The sequence below is a fragment of the Octopus sinensis genome, linkage group LG18 (genome assembly GCF_006345805.1).
Source record: "Octopus sinensis linkage group LG18, ASM634580v1, whole genome shotgun sequence".
NCBI lineage: Eukaryota > Metazoa > Mollusca > Cephalopoda > Octopoda > Octopodidae > Octopus > Octopus sinensis.
The window spans coordinates 15,815,784-15,835,629 of record NC_043014.1 but is presented as its reverse complement, the minus strand read 5'-3'; the positions used below and the strand labels follow the sequence as shown (position 1 = coordinate 15,835,629).

The window sequence follows — 19,846 nt, the reverse complement described above, 5'->3', positions numbered from 1 at the left end:
CTGGTGCCAGACAGAGCTGGCAAACGGCCACGAACGGATGGTGCTTTTTATGTGCCACCGGCACGAGGGCCAGGCAAGGCTGGCAACAGACACGAAACGGGGCGGTGCTGGCAACGGTCGCGAAACGGAAAGTTCTCTTACATGCCACCGGCACTGGTAACACATCTGCAATTCCATTGATCGATTTCCATTGATCGATTTCGATTCTGATCGTCACTTGCCTCAACGGGTCTTCACAAGCAGAGTTTTGACATGCCACCGGCACTGGTAGCACATCCGCAATTTCCATTGATCGATTTCGATTCTGATCCTCACTTGCCTCATCACGTCTTCACAAGTAGAGTTTTGTGTCCCAAGAAGGGAAGGTATGCATACGTAGGCTGGCTCCATCCCATGTAGAAGGCCACGGGTATGGACTCACTTGTCCTGCCGGGTCTTCTCGCGCACAGCACACTTCCAGAGGTCTCGGTCTCTAGTCATTTCCTCAGTGAGACCTAAAGTTCGAAGGTCGTGCTTCACCACCTCGTCCCAGGTTTTCCTGGGTCTGCCTCTTCCACAGGTTCCCTCAACCGCTAGAGTGTGGCACTTTTTCACACAACTATCTTCATCCATTCTCGCCACATGACCATACCAGCGCAAACGTCTCTCTTGCACACCACAACTGATGCTTCTTAGGTCCAGCTTTTCTCTCAAGGTACTTACACTCTGCCGAGTGTGAGTACCGGCATTACACATCCATCGGAGCATACTGGCTTCATTTCTAGCGAGCTTACGCATATCCTCAGCAGTCACGGCCCATGTTTCACTGCCATGTAGCATGGCTGTTCGTACACACGCATCATACAGTCTGCCTTTCACTCTGTGCGAGAGGCCTTTTGTCACCAGTAGAGGTAAGAGCTCTCTGAACTTTGCCCAAGCTATTCTTACTCTAGCAGTTACACTTTCAGCACACCCGCCCCCCGCTGCTGACTTGGTCACCTAGGTAACGGAAACTATCAACTATTTCTAGTTTTTCTCCTGGAAAGTGACGGAAGTTGGTCTCAGAGCATTTTCAGTGTTTATTGTTCCTGAGCATCTGCCACATACAAAAACCATCTTCCTAGTTAGCCTTCCTTTGACATTGCTGCATCTCTTATGTGTCCATAGCTTACACTTGGTGCATCTTATAGAGTTTCTACCTACACCTTTTCTACAGATCGAGCAGGGCCATCTACCTGAAGGTGTTTGTGATTTGTCTACCTTCCTACTGATTACGACTTTGGTTTTAGCTAGATTGACTCTGAGGCCCTTCGATTCTAATCCTTGTTTCCACACCTGAAACTTCTCCTCCAGTTCTGATAGAGACTCAGCAATTAGAGCAAGGTCATCAGCATAGAGGAGCTCCCAAGGGCATCCTGTCTTGAATTCCTCCGTTATTGCCTGGAGGACTATGATAAATAGGAGGGGGCTGAGTACTGAGCCTTGGTGGACTCCTACCTCTACCCGGAATTCTTCACTGTACACATTTCCAACCCTCACCCTACTAGCGGCGTCCTTGTACATGGCCCGCACAGCTCTCACTAACCATTCATCTATCCCTAGTTTCCTCATTGCCCACCAGATAAGGGATCGGGGGACCCTGTCGAAGGCTTTCTCCATGTCAACAAAAGCCAGGTACAGGGGCTTATCTTTGGCTAGGTATTTCTCCTGCAGCTGCCTTACCAGGAATATAGCATCAGTAGTACTTTTCCCTGGCACAAACCCAAACTGCATCTCATCTAAACTAACTCTCTCTCTAATTAGTTGGGCTATGACCCTCTCCGTACCTTCATCACCTGGTCCAACAGCTTGATACCTCTGTAGTTATTTGTATCTAGGGCATCACCTTTACCTTTATAGCAGTTGACTATTATACTGCTACACACAGTCATTGGGTATGACCCCTTTGTGTATCACCTGATTAACTATACGGGTGACTAGGCTATAGCCGACACTACCAGACATTTTGAGCATCTCTGCAGTGATTCCTGATGGGCCTGGGGCTTTCCCTGTCTTCATGCTTCTAATTGCCTTAGCTACCACGGAACTATCAACTCGGATAGCTGGTCCCTCTGTTGGGTCAACATTCGGCAGACTCTCTTTATCCCATTCATTTTCTTCATTCAGCAACCTTTCATAGTGGCATCTCCAAACCTCTCTCTTTGCATCCTCATTTAGCGCAAGTGAACCATCTTCCATGCGAACACACTTCTCTCCTACCACATCACGATTCTCTCTCACACACTGTCTTGCAACACGAAACACCTCCAGTCTTTGGTCCTCACGGCGCAGAACATTGGCAAATTTTTTTTTTTTTTTTTTTTTTTTTTCTTATCTGCTTCCCCTCTGGCTAAATAAACCTGTCTCCTAGCTTCTCTTTTGGCAGTCTGATACAATCCCCTGCTACCCCCATTTTTCCAGACCTTCCAAGCCTGTCTCTTTTCTCTAATAGCCCTGTCTACATTATTGTTCCACCACCACGTTATTCTAGGTCGAGAGGGGACTTTGCACCAGCCACAGATCTGGTCAGTGGCTCTCAGCAGGTTGTCCCTTAGAAACGTCCAGCTGTCTTCTACCCCCTGTGATGCTCTATCCCCGATAAAGTAAAATCTTTTGAAGTTGGTGCCCCAGCATGGTCGCAGTCTACTGACTGAAAGTTGTACAAGAAAATGAGTATGTATATATGTGCATGCATGTATGTGCGTGTGCATGCGCATGTGTTGTGTGTGTGTGTGTGTGTGTGTGTGTTTTTGATAAAATGAAATAGAAGGAAAAACAGACGAAAAAGCTTTAATGACCATTGTTAAAGAGAAAGAGGCAAGTTTTTAGTCAGAGTCAAAAGCCATAACAAAATAGAAAGTGAGAGGAAGACAAGGGCAAGGAAAAATAAAATTGCATTTGGTAAACAGACAGACAGTCAGACAGTCAGACAGACAGACAGACAGACAGACAGACAGACAGACAGATAGACAGACAGACAGACAGATAGATAGATAGGTAGATAGATAGAAAGATAGATAGAAAGATAGATATAAAGAAAGAAAGATAGATTGATATAAAGAAAGAAAGAAAGAAAGATTGATATAAAGAAAGAAAGAAAGAAAGAAAGATTGATAGATATAAAGAAAGAAAGAAAGAAAGAAAGAAAGAAAGAAGATAGATAGATAGATAGATAGATAGATAGATAGATTGATAGATAGATAGAAAGAAAGAAAGATAGATAGATAGATAGATAGATAGATAGATAGATAGATAGATAGATAGATAGATAGATAGAAAGATAGATATAAAGAAAGAAAGAAAGATAGATAGATAGATATAAAGAAAGATAGATATAAAAAAAGAAAGAAAGAAAGAAAGAAAGATAGATAGATAGATAGATAGATAGATAGATAGATAGATAGATAGATAAACAGGCAGGCAGGAAGGCAAGAAGATCTACAGGCAGAAATAGAATAACAAATTGATGGAGAAAGAGAGAGAGAGATGTGTAAATAAGGTCAGATATAAAACAATAATGCTGTGATGCATAATGAGTGATAGATAGATAAATGATTAAGTAAATGACTGGCTGGCTGGTTGGCTGGCTGGCTGGCTGGATAGTCAGTGTCAGATGGAAATGATTGTTAAAGTAGATTAACATTATGGAATATATAAACATTGACATTACGGAATAAATAAACATTGATATTATGGACAAGATAAACAATCATGAAATAGAAAGATAACTAGACTTAATGCTGTGTCTGTGTAAATTATAGTTCTGTTCTGTTCGCAAACTTAAGATAAGGACATGGGTTCTGGATTCAAGATATGAACTCAAACCACAGGGAATTAAATCATCATCACCATCGTCATCATCATCATCGTCGTCGTCGTCGTCATCATCATCATCATCATCATCATCATCATCATCATCATCATCATCATCATCCAACATCCATTTTTCAATCTAGCATGGCCTGACTGGAACTGGCAAGGTCAGAGGCCACACTAGGTTCCATAGCCTGATTTGGCTTGGTTTCTACAGCTGGATGCCTTTCCTAATGCCAACCTCTCTACAGAGTGTACTGGGTGCTTTTAATGTGGCTCCATTACCAGTGCTTTTTATGTGGCACTGGCACCAGGGCTTTTTATGGGGCACTTTGGTTTTAGGATCTCAATTGTGCTGGGAAGGTCTTCTTGAGTATAGCAATGCACCTCATTGTTATTATCATCTGCAGCATTTAGCCCATCTTTACATCCTGAGTTCAAATTCCTCTGAGGTCAACCTTGTCTTTCACCATTTTGGGGGGTTAACAAAATAAGTACCAATTCAGTACTGGGGTCGAAATAATCAACTTACCCCCTCCCCTGAACTTGCTGACTCTGTGCCAAAAACTGAAGCCATCATCCTCATCATTATTATTGTTGTTTTTTAAGGTGGTGAACTAATAGAAATCATTAACTCATGGGACAAACTGCTTTGTGGCATTTTGTCTGTTATTATGTTGAGTTCAAATTCCATTGAGATTGATTTTGCCTTTCATCACTTTGGGGTCAATGAAATAATTACTAGTTGAGGACTGGGGTTGATTTACTCCTCACCTAATTGATTTGCCTCTCTCCTAAAATTGCTGGCCTTGTGCTAAAATTTGAAACCTTTATTACTATTAGAGTTGTTTAAGACAGTGAGTTGGTGGAATTGTTGGTGCATTGGGCAAAATGCTTCGTGGCATTTCTTTCTGCCCTCTGTGTTCTGATTTCAAATTCTACCACGGATGACTTTGACCTTCATCCTTTCAGGGTCAATAAAATAAGTATCAGTAGAGCACTGAGGTTGATGTATTAAGCTAGCCCCTCCCTACAAAATTCCAAGCCTTGTGTCTATAATAGAAAGAAATATTAATGTTGCTGTTTAACACCAGGTCAGTCCTGATTGAGTGAAACTATGGTCAAACAAGTTCCAAATGTGACTAGCCAACTTTTTTTTTAAAGGAATTTGGCTGCTATTTCTAGGTAGGCCAAGTGGTTGCATAAAGGGTTCTTTATTGGTTGAGTTCTCTTATGGGTAAATTTATTCCAGCATACAACTGATATGAGAACAAGCAGTGTTGGTTTGTTTACATTCCTATAACTTAGTAGTTCAGTAAAAGAGACCAATAGCATGAGTACCAAACTTTAAAAATAAGTAATGGGATCGATTTATTTGACTAAAACCCTTCAAGGCAGTGTCCCAGCATGGCTGCAGTCCAATGACTGAAACATGTTACAGATAAATGATAACAATCCATTCCCATACCTGCACTTTCAGATGCAGATACATGGTCAATCTGATGGATAGCACTTCTAGATTCATTCTTTCATTAAAAAAATTTTTTTACTTGTTTCACTCATTTAACTGCAGCCATGCTGGAGCATCACCTTGTATCAGTGCTTATTTTATTGGGTGGTATTTATTTTGTTAATCTCAGTACATTCAATGGGAAAATGGACCTCGGTAGGATTTAAAATCAGAAATAAAGAGACATAATCAAATATCAATTTCAAAATTTGGCTCAAAGCCAACAAGTTCAGGGTAGTGGTAAGTCAATTACATTGACCCCAGTGCTCTGCTGAGATTTATTTTATTGACCCCAAAAAGATGAAAGTTGACCTCAGCAGAATTTGAACTCAGAACGTAGAGGTGGATGAAATACTGTTAAGTATTTCATCCAGCATGCAAACAATTCTGCCAGCTTGTTGCATTAAGACAGAACCAAATATCACAAAGGGCCTTATCGACTCCATGAAAGAACCTAATGTTTAGGGTGCTGAATTCACAATCACAAGATCGTGATTTTGATTCATAGGCCAGGTGGTGCATTGTGTTCTTGAGCAAAACTCTTCATTTCATGTTGCTCCAACCCTTCTGCTGTAAATGAGTAAACCTGTGATAGACTGGCACCCCATTCAGGGCAAATGTTGTGATCTCAGTCATTTACATGCCATGGAAACTGAGTAACTGGCCCCTATGAGTTCCAGGACTTGTGATAGCATTTGCTTTACTTCCCTGCATCCCGTGTGTGACTGAAAGAGTTGGCAACAGGAAGGGCATCCTGTCATAAAACACTACCTCAAACAAAAGGACCTTGATGGGTACAATTAGAAGATTGACTACTGTGGGGTCACACAAGACTAAACCCCTGCTTTACACAATGCACACACATGTACATCCATACATGTGCACACGTACACACACATGCCTTGCTTTGCCTTTGATCCTCAGTTCATGATAAAGTTGTAGGGGTACCATTGTGACGTAGAGCATGTATTGAGCATTCAACAGTATTTATTTTATTGTCCCCAGAGAGAAATGAAAAGCAAACATGACCTGGACAGGATTTGATCTTGTAATTGTACAATCTGTTGCTTTGTTTGTATCGGTTGCCACTGTTCTGCTTCCAAAGATTATTATTATGATGGAAGAGGCTGAATATGGTGGATCCTCTCTCAGTTCCTCTCTTCTCTCTCTCACACAAATGCACACACTCATCCACTCTTCTTTTCTCCCCCACTCCCTCTCACATGCACTTATTTTCTCATTTATTCCCTCCTCCTCTCTCACTTCCACTCACACCACCAATCTCCTTATCCTCCTCTCTCTCTCTTTCAAACACACTGTCACTCACTCTCTATTTTTGTGTATGTGTCCCTTACACATACACACAAATACAATACGAAACAAAACAAGGCACACACACACACACACCCACACACATACACATACACCCACACAATCTCTCTCTGTTGCTCTCTCTCTGTTGCTCTCTCTCTGTTGCTCTCTCCCTCTGTTGCTCTCTCCCTCTCTGTTTCTCTCCCTCTCTCTGTTTCTCTCTCTTTCTCTCTCTGTTTCTCTCTCTCTCTGTTGCTCTCTCTCTCTCTCTGTTGCTCTCTCCCTCTGTTGCTCTCTCCCTCTCTGTTTCTCTCTCCCTCTCTGTTGCTCTCTCTCTCTCTCTCTGTCGATCTCTCTCTCTCTGTTACTCTCTCTCTCTGTCGCTCTTTCTCTCTCTGTCCCACACTCTCTCTCTGCTCTCTCTGTCTTTCCTACACAAGCACACAACTTAGCTAACAAGCTGGACACTCACATATGCATTCACACACAAGTACACACATACGGAATAGGACAGACAGATGAGATGGGCAAACCACATACACAAACAGGCATACATGTACACACGCATATTTTCACACACACTCTCTCTTTCCCTTCTTCTCCATCCCACTCTTCCTTCTCACACACTCATACACTGTAACAAAACAAACAAGCTGGACTTCTACACATTCACATGAGTACACATACACACACACACATCTGTACATATACATACACGCATGAGCACACACATCTATACATAGATATAGACACACATATCTATCTACACACATGTATGTGCACCTACTTACATTTATGCATGTTAAGATTAACACAACACACAAACATGCATGAACATGCATCCACATGTATATATGCACTCATTCACATGCATATGTTTATATATGTTTACACACCAGTTTAATGCACACATGCACATAAACGCATATAAACATGAACATGTACACACGTATACACATTCACAAATGCAAGCATTCCCCATACATATACATACATGTATAGTATGCATATGCATACACATGTTTACTTGTACATGTGGACACTTGCACACGCATACATATGCACAAACACTTATATACATGTATGCATTTACACAATGCACACACATGTACATACATGCATACACATGCACATGTACACACACACACACACATGGTTTGCTTTGCCTTGGATCCTCAATTCACGATAAAGTTGTAGGGCTGCCATTGTGACATACAGTATGTCTTGAGCATTTAAACCCAGGGTAACTGCCCCACCTCCATGCCATCCCTTTCCAGGTCTGACCATAGTCAGTTTCATCCAGAGAAAAACCAATAGAGAAAGTGAGAATTAGAGAGAGAGAGAGAGAAAGAAAGAAAGTGTGTGTGAGAGAGAACAACTGACACCAGCACAAGATGAGTACTTTATTTACCAACCCACAAAGGGATGAAAGGCAAAGTCAGCTTTGGTGGGATTTGAACTCAAACTGCTGAAAGCTGAAATGTAAACAACAAAATATTCTACCCAATGCTCTAATGACTCTCAATTTGCTACCTGCATACACACACACACACACACACACACACACACACATGTACACACAGAGAGAAACATGAGTATCATGTTTCATTGATGAGCATTCATTTTATTTTATCATCTGAATTATCTCCTCTTTGTTAAATCAATGTGAAGTGATTGGAGATATAAGCATCCTTAACATAATTCCAAGATTGAATTAGCATGATAAGTGAGTTTAGACTTTCCTTTAGTAAAAGTTACATACTCCTAACATACTTCTTCAACAAAACATTTTATTCCACGTTGCTCCAGTTTACTCATCAGTAGAAATGAGTAGCGATGTTTGGTGCCAAGCTGTATCGGCCTTTGCTTTTCCTTTGAATAACATCAGTGTCACGGACAGGGGAGACTGATATGCATGGATGACTGCTGGTCTTCCATAAACAACCTCACCTGGACTTGGGCATTGGAGGGGAACTTTCTAGGTGCAATCCCATGGTTATTCATGACCAAAGGGATGACCAATTATAGCACTTAGGCAACGTACCTATTGGTTTAGATCACCAGTGAACTAAATCCCTCATATTCTTTATATACATACATACATATATATGTGTGTATATATATATATATATATATATATATATATATATACACATATATATATTTGTATATATATATATATATATATGCGGCGAGCTGGCAGAAACGTTAGCACGCCGGGCGAAATGTGCAGCCGTATTTCGTCTGCCGTTACATTCTGAGTTCAAATTCCGCCGAGGTTGACTTTGCCTTTCATCCTTTCGGGGTCGATAAATAAAGTACCAGTTACGCACTGGGGTCGATGTAATTGACTTAATCCGTTTGTCTGTCTTTGTTTGTCCCCTCTATGTTTAGCCCCTTGTGGGTAGTAAAGAAATATATATATATTTGTATATATGTATGTGTATACTTTTATTAAAGATACAAAATTTTCACAAGACTGTTAGTCAGAGTTTCACATTTCCATTCGTCGGACAGTTGTGATGAATATTGTGCATTCATCACAACTGTCCAATGAACAGAAATGTGAGAGTCTGAGTAACAGTTTCATGAAAAATTTGCAGCTTTAATAAAGGCATATTACTCTACCTTTGGTATTCAAGTACTATTTTCTTTCTGCCTTGCTTTGCATATTTTTGTGCTTATTTGTGCGTATGTATATGTATATGGATGTCTATGTGCATGATGGGTTTCTTTCAGTTTCCATCTGTCATATTCCTTCACAAGGCTTTGGTCAGCCCAAGGACATAGTAAAAGACACTTACTCAAGTTGCCACATAGTGGGACCGTACCTGAAACCATGTAGTTGGGAAGCAAACTTCTGAATCGCACAACCACACATGTGTCTATGGTATACATATACACATAAGCACACACACACACACACACACACACACACACACACACACACACACATGAGCACACACACACATACACACATACACACACACAGCTAATACCATCACAGAATAAAGCAGATAGGGAAAGTCTGATTACATAGAAAGAGAGAGAGAGAGAGAAAGAGGGAGAGATGTGAAAGAGAGAGACTACTTTGACATGAATAAATAAGACAAACAGACAGACATCAAGGCATAAGTAGACAGGGACAGAGACATGGTTGAGTAGACATCAGTGATGTTATGATATCACAGTAGACCATGTGACATCACAGGAGGTTGCAGTGGTGAGGACGGTGGTGGTGGTGGTGGTGGTGGTGTGGAGCTGCACAATGATCTGAATGGTCTTGAAATCCATTCATAGACTGATAGGTTATATGGAATGTTATGTTTGAGTATGCACGTGTGTGTGTTGTGTGTGTGTGTGTGTGTGTGTGTGTGTGTGTTGGAGTTTGTGTTTGAACAGAAGGCAGTGGAAGAGGAGGAGTAAGAGCAAAGAGTAATTATACTGTGAAAGAAAGAGACAGATGGAGAGAGAGAGAGAGAGAGAGAGGGAGAGAGGATGAAAAAGAAGGAGAGAAAGAGGGAGAGAGAAAGGGGAGAGAGAGAGAAAGGGGAGAGAGAGGTGATATGAGTCAGAAACTGGAGAGGAAAACAGTAAGAGTGAGTTAGGAGAGCAAGAACACATAACTAGATTGAGAAGAGAGTGAGAGTGGAGAGCAGGATGTATGTGTGTGTGTGTGTGTATAAGAAAGAGAAAAGCAGTAAAGATAGAAAGAAGAGAGGGGGAAATGGGAGAGAGAGAGAGAGATTGAACAGTATAGTAATTAATAAGTGTAGAAAGCAATTGTTGAGTTGGTTGGAAACTTGAGTGAGAACCTGATTGGATGTTGAGTGTGAGTGTGAATATGAGCTGTACAGAAAATTATGTTTGAGTGTGCTTGGGAGTTGAGAGTGTCTCAAAATAGATCCAAGGTATGGAGAGATGGGTGCAATGGAATTTATGTGTGAGAGTGTGTGGAGTGAAGGTGCATGGCTTAGGGGTTAGGGTTTTCACCTTATGACTGTAAGGTCGTGGTATCGGTTCCAGGTAGTGTGTTGTGTCCTTGAGCAAGATGCTTTATTTCCCATTGCTCCAGTTCATTAGCTGCCAAAAATGCGTAGCACATGTATTTTAAAGGGACACACTCAGTGTCACACTCAGTGTCACACTCAGTGTCATGATGAATCTCCCTGAGAACTATGTGTCTGTGGAGCACTCGGCCACCTGCACATTAATTACACAAGCAGATTGTTTCGTTGACTGACTCAACTGGAACCCTTGTCATCATAACCGATAGCATGCACGTGCCTGTGCACGTGTGTGTGTGTGTGTGTGCACATGCATGTGTGTGCATATGCATGTGTGTGTGTGTGCACAGGATTTCATTTGATTTTGCTTTTCTCATAAATGTTTACATCCATTCCAGATGTTTACACATAAAGATATACACACACATAAGATGTACACAAACATACATATCAACTGGAGTTGTAGGAAAAAGGATCACTTTAAATGCAGATTACTTGGTGTCTCTGGATCTGTCTAGTTCTTACACTGATGTCACTAATCCCTAGTCTATGTTAAACAGCTTATCCTTCATAGGGGAAAGACTTAGCGTTAACGAGCAGCTGTCTATTTCACTTCATAAAGAGCATGAAGTCTACCTGGCTTGCATGCTCACCTGAATGGTGGATGATCAAGTAAATGTAGTTTACATGAAGTTAGTGTTCCAAATGATTAGGGAATTGTATAAAATGGCCTCATAGACATGGTCCTTTTGCTCACCTGTCTGTTCCAGTTAAGGTGCATAGGCAGAGATCACTATTTCCGTTGTGTTGCCTATGACTAGTCTAAGCTTAATTACTCTCTCACATACTCAGACTAACTCATTTACTTCATTTCTCTACCAACAAAATGCCTTGACCATGGCAAAGAATCTGGTAAAGATTCACCTCCATCCTGGTTCTGGTACACAGTACATATCTAATCATCTCCAGGATAACATCTTTACAATATTTCAAGACCTACTTTTGATTCTGTTGATAGTCACTATCCTGAAGTTTTGCATCTCTCAAGGTAAGAAAAAGTTTCTTGTAGTGACTGGGTTGTTTACAACATTCGAAAGAGGAAGAATTGCATGCATAAATGCACGTATGTAAGTATATACATGCATCTATGCATGTGTGTGTATACACTCTTGCATATATATATATATATATATATATATATATATATATATATATATATAATATATATATATATATATATATATATAATATATATATATATATTTACATGCTTCCCTATCAGCATTTATGAATATATGTTTCTGATACACCCTTACAGGGTAGTATATCTTGGATATATTAAACAGAAAGTTTACTTCTATGAAGTTTGGTTTTTACAAAGATGAAAAGACAGCTAGAGGGCATATGCCAAATACACTAAAAATGGATACCTTCTAAGCATTTAGTACTTCTGGCCTTAGAATCTCCATAGCAACAAAGTTAACCATAATTGATTTCCTGGATGTTATTGAAGGTGTAAATACTATTTCATACAAACCGTTTAGAAACCAAACGGAAATTTCATGTAAAGACAGGGTCAGATTTTATTTTACCTACCTATGAAAGTAGGATTTAAAATCTACACTTTAGGAATGAGATCTTTGTCAAAGAAGCCCCTTACTACAATGACACCTTAGAAACGAATAGATTCAAAGATAAGATCATGTGTATCTCTAATCCAGGATCCCCCCGAATAGAAAAGGTATTGTAATATCATTTAGTTTACACGCCTACTGGTTAAACGTTCAGTTCAATATAGCAGAAACCTTTCTAAATTAAATCGATAAACACTTCCCCATTAGCTATTGATATACGAAACTATTCAACAGACAACTAATAACGTAAGTTTTAGCTATCCAGCTAATATGGAGAATATTATATCTCATAAACCTACCGCATCTTTTGAGGTCGATTGCTCATATAGAAATACATACATACCCACTGAATGGATCTGTAATCTAGAAACGATTATATACGAAACCAAAGTTAACTCAAACTTTCTGAATCTTGATAGTACTAAACACCCTATAAGATATGACAGACGGGAAATTCAAGGAGAGATTTTATCATGCTTCTTTATTCTCAAACGTTGACAAATGAAAAAAGCATCAAGACACCCAAGTTATGTCTATTGATTAAAGAAAAACGTTTTGAACTACAATAGCAACGCTTTATAAAAACGTCAGCTCTACGAACCGAACTGAAAAGGTTGTTCCCGAAAAAGTCTCTACGACCAGGATTATATTTGACTCTGAGTCCAGGAAATGTAGACTCGTAGATAAATTTGTAAGAACGACCATACTCATGTATCTATAACAGAGAGAGAGAAAGAAAGAGAGTCCGCTACAGATAGCCTCCCCCCCCCTAGTCATTTTGTGAAAGAACAAAAGAGACAATAAAAAGTAGACATATCTGTAGCAAAGAGGTAAAATTATAAAGAGCAGTTGGTCATTAAAGTGAAAGGAAGGTGGCACTGAACTATCAGAAAAGTCACCATTTCGTAGACGTCCGTGTGAACGTGAGGCTGCGTGTTCGACATCACGTTGAGCGGTCACCATTTGTAAGAACGACCGTACTCATGTATATATCACAAAGAGAGAGTCCGCTACAAATTCATCTCACGTAACTACCGCAACCATTAAGAATTAAAAATTTCGCTTTTATATTAGTGGAGAGGTGAGTGCATGTATGCAGAACTTTAGAGGTATGCATATGTCTAATTGTGCTACATGTATCCAAAACTACCAAGCCCGTAATGTTTTTTGTTTTTCGTTAACTTATTATCAAACAGTAGCTACATACTTATCCAGTTTTTTTTTTATCGAGCTGTAAAGTTTTGGTTCCTTATACAATTCCCTTAATTATTTCGTTTTACATTTTAAAAGATTCAATTCATGTAAGTGATATAACTCCTTTAATTAATTTTTCATTTATCTCCTTTTGAACATAATTTTTTAACTTAGCAAACTGAGTTTTTGCCTGGATGCTTTAAATGCGCCAAACGGAAGTGAATAGAACTTCTCTTTATGTTCAACGACGTATTACTTAGTTGATGTCCAGAAGTCTGACGATGTTTGGCTTAAAAGTAGACAATATGAAACATTCGGCAACCACATGGATTGAAAATAATTTATCAACGCGCGCACACACACACTTCTGTATATATTTACGTTTATTTGTATGTATTTATGTATGTTTGCACGTATCTATTTATGTATTCATTCATGTGCATGGACTTAGAAATTCTGGGATAGTGTCCATCCATTCTAAGACCACTTAGAGTGAGGCATTCCTTAGCTTTCTTTAAAGTATGTATCTATTAGGTTACTTTGATATAAAACCCGTTGTGGAGGTAATGATTTCGATAATTTTGGTTATTTTCGGTACACGTCCGAGCCTGCAACTTCTATTGGACACCAGACATCTTGCTTCGGTTTGTTTTCGTATCATGCAGTCACCGCTGTCATGGAAAACAAAGTACTTGAGTTGCTTGGCCACACTCTGCCAATGGTTTATGACTTCAGCAAGGCCTGTTTGGAAGGCATGATTAAGGGAAAGAGAAACAGAAGTCCGCAACCTAAGAGATGGAGAAAAAACATCACAGCATGGACTGGTCTTGACATAATCCCCCCGAACGCTCTTGCCAAAAGATTGAATACTGTGGAGGCAACTATCTCATGTTGGTGCGCATTCTGCCGCAGGCGGAAATAGCAGGAAATGATGATGTATCATGCTGATATATGTTTCTTTATTACCCACAAGGGGCTAAACACAGAGCGGACAGACAAACGGATTAAGTCGATTATATCGACCCCAGTGCGTAACTGGTACTTAATTTATCGACCCCGAAAGGACGAAAGGCAAAGTCGACCTCGGCGGAATTTGAGCTCATAACATAAAGACAGACGAAATACGGCTACGCATTTCGCCCGGCGTGCTAACGTTTCTGCAAGCTCGGCGCCTTATCATTCTGATATAACGAGGAAGGTCTACGAGATGTGCAAGTCTTACTAGACCTGGGATTTTGCATGGGTATTACTGGCTATCCTATTGTTAGTCATGGTCTTTTTCGAACATCAGTGAACAACCATCGTCATCATTAGCTTCATCCATCCATCCCTCCATACATCCATCTAGCCAGCCAGCCGTCTGTCCATCCATGGGTCATCCATGTGGATGGTGATTATGACATCAGTCAAGGGTTAGAAGAACTCAGATCGCAGGGTTCAAGAGTGGCTGACAAGTTCAATGTTCTGTTGCACGTTGGGCAGACAAGTAATCGGATTTCCATGCTGATGCACCGGCAGCTATATATTTTTGTAGCTCCCTCTTCAGCTCGGCTTTTTTTATCTTCGTTTGTCAGGCTTCTACGATAGCTTTACTGATAAGAGTACAGCAGTAAATCTTATTAATATGGCTCTGGATTTTAAGGAGGCCTTTCAAAATCTTTGTCGCGTTTGGCTGTCAACAGTTTTCCCCTATACCAACTCTTGCAGAAAAGACGTTTCGACAGACGTTCGTAATCTGTTCTGGCGTTGTGAATTGATCAAAGTAGCTGGGGTCTGTATAGGAAAGTGTAGACGCTAGACAGCATCGTGCGATTAAAGATCTCAGTTTCTTGGATCCAGTCCTGCCAACAAATGTGTTACATTTTGTGTAGAAAAACCCAGTTCTGTTAAGCTTTTTGGTGTGTCTATTGTAAATAGTCTACGCCTCATTGGCATTAAGCAGAGTTGGCAGAACTTTTCTACAGAATATCAACTTGGATTTGAAAGCGGAGACGTTTCCTCTTTCAGCTTTTGTTTCAAAATCTACCAAAGATTGAACCAGTTTCTGCTGTTAATTTGTCGAGTCTACAACTAACATTTCTGGGTATGTTAAGTCTGTAGAATCCAAACCTCAACAGTGATTGCAGGTGCTACGTACCTGTTGTGAGGGACTAATTTGTTTACGACTTTAGATTTCTTGGTGCTGATGATAAGACTGAAATCACAGCAGGCAGAAGATGACCTGTCCACGTGTTGCTACATCTCAGATATTGATTATGCAATGAGAGCTCATCCATTCGCAAACAAGAACTCGCAAAGTGTCCTCTTTCACCTTAATTTCTGCCCGAAATCACCCCAGGTTGAAGAGCTTGCCGCTACTACATTAGTATTTGGTGAGTTCAACCTCACTGTCATGAAAGACATGCATCAGTATGGGCAAAACATCACGTTAAAAAGAACGGGTGCAAGTATATAACCATTTCCGATGCTGTTTTTAACTTAGAATGCCGCCTCTGATTCTTCAGCACCAGTTACGCTGGTGAACATTCTCTCATGGAACTGGACCAAGGTAATATTTGTCAGGACGTCCGCACTTGGTCATGATTATCTAGAGTCCTTTACAGCTGATAATGTTAAATGCCTTCATAAGGTCGATAAAAGATGTTGCTTGTGATAAATTTCCTGAAGTTAGTGAGCTGCAAGCAGCGTGTTAACTACATCGTGCCCTTCTTTAATGCCACACTGACTCTCAAAAAGAAAATCTTGTTCAAAGTGGACAAATAACTGGTTCAACATTGGCTGTCGGTTTCGATTGCAGGTGCTACGTACCTGTTGTGATTTGATCATCGGAACTGCCTGCTCATGAAATTAATGTGCTGAGCACTCCACAGACACGCGTACCCTTAACGTAATTCTCAAGGAGATTCAGCGTGATACACAGAATGTGACAAAGCTGGCCCTTTGAATTACAGGGACAACTCAGTGGACTGGACCAACGCGCCGCTGAGAATGGAACTCACGACCTTACAGTTGTGAGCCGAATAGCGTAACCACTAAGCCATGCGCCTTCACTGATTCGACACTATTTATGGCAGAATCTTCCTATCGATTAACAGCAGAGCTACGTCATGGCAGATGTCATAGCATCGACAATTGTAGAGGTTCTACAAAATTCTGGGGTAATACATTTCCTTGACGTTCGATTTAGAAGGACTCAGAGGGCCTTGAGGCATGTCGTATCTTCAATCTTGTATGTCTTGACTGGAATGGTATCAGAGCCACCAGCCCTTGGAACTAGTTATAATATCTATGACTTTTAACTACCCTTTTAGTAGGGTCACTGCTTATAGTAAGCTGCTGTACCTGCCTCATTGACAGCGAAGGGATGCTTCAGTACACAGTAGCAATGCTCCACCCATATTTCAAAGACTATCTCCATATTTGTCACAGTGCTGATCCTTCAGCGCCCAGTAATAGAAGTGAACCAGAGTCTGTGACTCGTAGACAGATTTCTCAAGTTGTTATTGAAGCATTTCTAGTTGTTACTTTCTGAACAGAACTGAACTCCTTTTGCTTTTTGCTGCCAAAGCCTGATCTGAACCGTAATGAAAGCATCATTTTTGGCTTGAGACGATATTTCATCATGTGGAGTTCAGATAACATGGCCCTTAATGTCTAGTAAGACCTTTAATTAGGTATTACTCTCATCGAACCAGTCCTGATGCTTGTGAACCTAGGACAAAGGTGTTTGAGTGACATCGAGTAGTGAGAATTTCTTAGTGCTGCCTCCCGTTCTTTCACACCGGACAATATCGAGGAGCAGTTTAAGCTTTTAAGTTCATCTTCGAGTCTACCTTGATCCAGAGGTAAGACGGCTGGGGGTATGTCTCGATGCGGTGGATGACCAAAACTTGTATTGTGTGTCGTCGTACTCTTAACATTCCGCAATGCTTGCCGAGGTAGCTGTTTTAAATGTACTATTGATCTCATTCACACATTCTGCCGAAGTCAGTATTCATAAGGTAGAATAGATACGTCCTGTCTTACCAAGAGTTTCAGATTTGGCAGCTCTTCTCATTTGGTTTAGTCCTCTGATCAAAGCCGCTGGTCGGGATGTGACGCCTGAGTATGCGACAGCTTCTTGGAGTCACACATGAGAATAACAAGTTATTAGATCAACCTAAAGGTTGATTGTGGAGGCACATGGCCTAGTGGTTAGAGCAGCGGATTCGCGGTCGAGGGATCGCGGGTTCGAATCTCAGGCCGAGCGATGTGTGTGTTTATGAGCGAAATACCTATGCTCCACGCAGTTCCGGCAGAAGGTAAATGGCAGGTTTCTGCTGACTCTTTCGTCACAACTTTCTCTTATTCTTTCCTCCTGCATCTGCAGCTCACCTGCGACGGACCGGGAAACCGGTCCTTATGAGCCAGGCATGGCTCGTGAAGGAACAAAAAGAAAAGATCAACCTAAACATACACATACACGTACATACGTAAGCCTCTGTGTGTGTGTGTGTGTGTGTGTGTGTGTCAGTGTGTATGTGTGCGCACTGATCCTAAACTTGTGCATAGACTAGCTTACACGTTCAACTCCCCGCAAGTACACACACGCACGCAACAATATGTGCACGCATAACTAGCACGCTGCATACCAACACCTGCACTGCAAACTAAAAATCACACGTTATACATCTCGCATGCATTACCTCCAATATGTACATGTGCACATACATGCACATGCAGTCACAACATCTAAACGCATACTCTTACTACAAAATCTTTTATCTCCCACTTCCTGCAACCCCCTCTCTTTCTCGTATAAAAATCTCTCCCCCCCCCCTTTATATTACCCATTCTGCTTGCTCACGCACACATACGCACCTGCACTCTCTCAATTACCCTTTCTCTCTCTCTGTATATACACACACACATACACATCTCCGTACTCGCATACACAATTAAAAGCATCGTTTACTCCTCTCTCTCTTTCTCCGTATATCTCTCTCATCTACTCATTCACTCCAATTCACACACACACATTCACACATACACGCTCGTACTCACACATATATGAACGTAAACGTACGCACACAACTGCGAATTCTTCCTCCTTCTCTCTCTCTCTCTCTCTCTCTCTCCGCCTCACCCACTCACTTTCTTGTATACGTATATTCTTAGATACAATCATCCGTACACGTACACGACGACAACACCAACACATGTAGACAGCCAAAGAAGGTGAGAAGAACTCAAACGATAAGGACTGTTTCCTACCAACAAACAACATGGTTTTATGTAGCACATCCATTCTCAATAGGAAAACGTCTCGTTCTGACATTTGCGTCAGTTTTTAAAAGTAAGTACAACGTAGGAACACAATTCTGCCGATCGCCTTCATCTCTTGTCTTCTTACTTGCTCTTCTCTTCATGTTTTGTTGTGGAATGGCAAAAACAAAAATATGGAAACAGGAAAAAGTACCTTGTTAACAAATGATAACGAAGAAGAAAAAGAAAAAGAGAAAGAAAAAAGAAAAACTTAAGAAAACGTGGAGGTGTTGTTAGTAACAAGAAATAGCGGGAAGAAAGCAACTAAAAAAGACACTCAAGTCACAAACGCACAGAAAATTAACACAACACGTTATTAACACCAACAGCAGTGAATATCTTCTTTTGTAATAGGAAATTTTAAAACAGTAGCAATAGTAATGATAATAGCTTCTTCTAATGTGGTTTACAAGGACAAAACATCAGATTTATAAGAGGAAACAAGGAAATGATGTGTGTCTGACGTTCAAAATATCTGAAGAAAATGTGAATGAAAGAACATTGAACAGATTCAGCGAATGAATGAATGAAAGAACACTGAACGAAGTTAATTAAAGAACGCTGAACGAACTAAATGAATGAATGAACACCGAGCGAACTTAATATGAGGAAAGGAATATGAAACTAAAATAACTTAGAAAAATAAATACGGAAAGGAAACAGATGAACGGGGAAATACCCAAGAATCAAAACAAAAGAGAAGCGTTAGATTAGAGAGTGAGAGAGCGAGAGAGAGAGAGAGAGAGAGAGAGAGAGAGATGTGATATGTTGAAACCAAAAGCAAAATAAAAAGAGAAAGAAAATAAAAAAAAACAGCATTTTGTTATCGAGGAGACCGAACACATTTGAAAATGGAAAAACTAAGGATAAAAAATTAGGGTAAGTAAGCTTTGTTATGTTTATTATGCCAAATTATGTTATAATTCTTGGGTCGTTGTTATTGATCAGCCCCTGGGGTCGATGTCTAGTCCAATAATCTAAAGAAAAAAAAAACAAAACAAAACATTCTAGTCATCACCACACATTTTTCTGAACAACACTGTCGTATTATCTTG

At 40.5% G+C, this 19,846-nt stretch overlaps 1 protein-coding gene and 1 long non-coding RNA gene across 2 annotated transcripts in view; both read left to right on the top strand.

Moving 5' to 3' along the window:
* Positions 1 to 2,622: 2,622 nt before the first annotated feature.
* Positions 2,623 to 19,503, top strand: LOC118766887. The gene is made up of 3 exons (XR_005002798.1): positions 2,623 to 2,636; positions 18,824 to 18,826; positions 19,049 to 19,503. It is a non-coding gene; the product is annotated as an uncharacterized LOC118766887 (long non-coding RNA).
* A 41-nt stretch (positions 19,504 to 19,544) lies between these two features.
* Positions 19,545 to 19,846, top strand: part of LOC115221191 (ataxin-1-like) — a 610,972-nt gene continuing 610,670 nt past the window's right edge. Inside the window, exon 1 of the mRNA XM_029791340.2 lies at positions 19,545 to 19,670. The gene's annotated coding sequence lies outside the window, so the exon portion shown is untranslated. The remainder of the gene's footprint in view (positions 19,671 to 19,846) is intronic.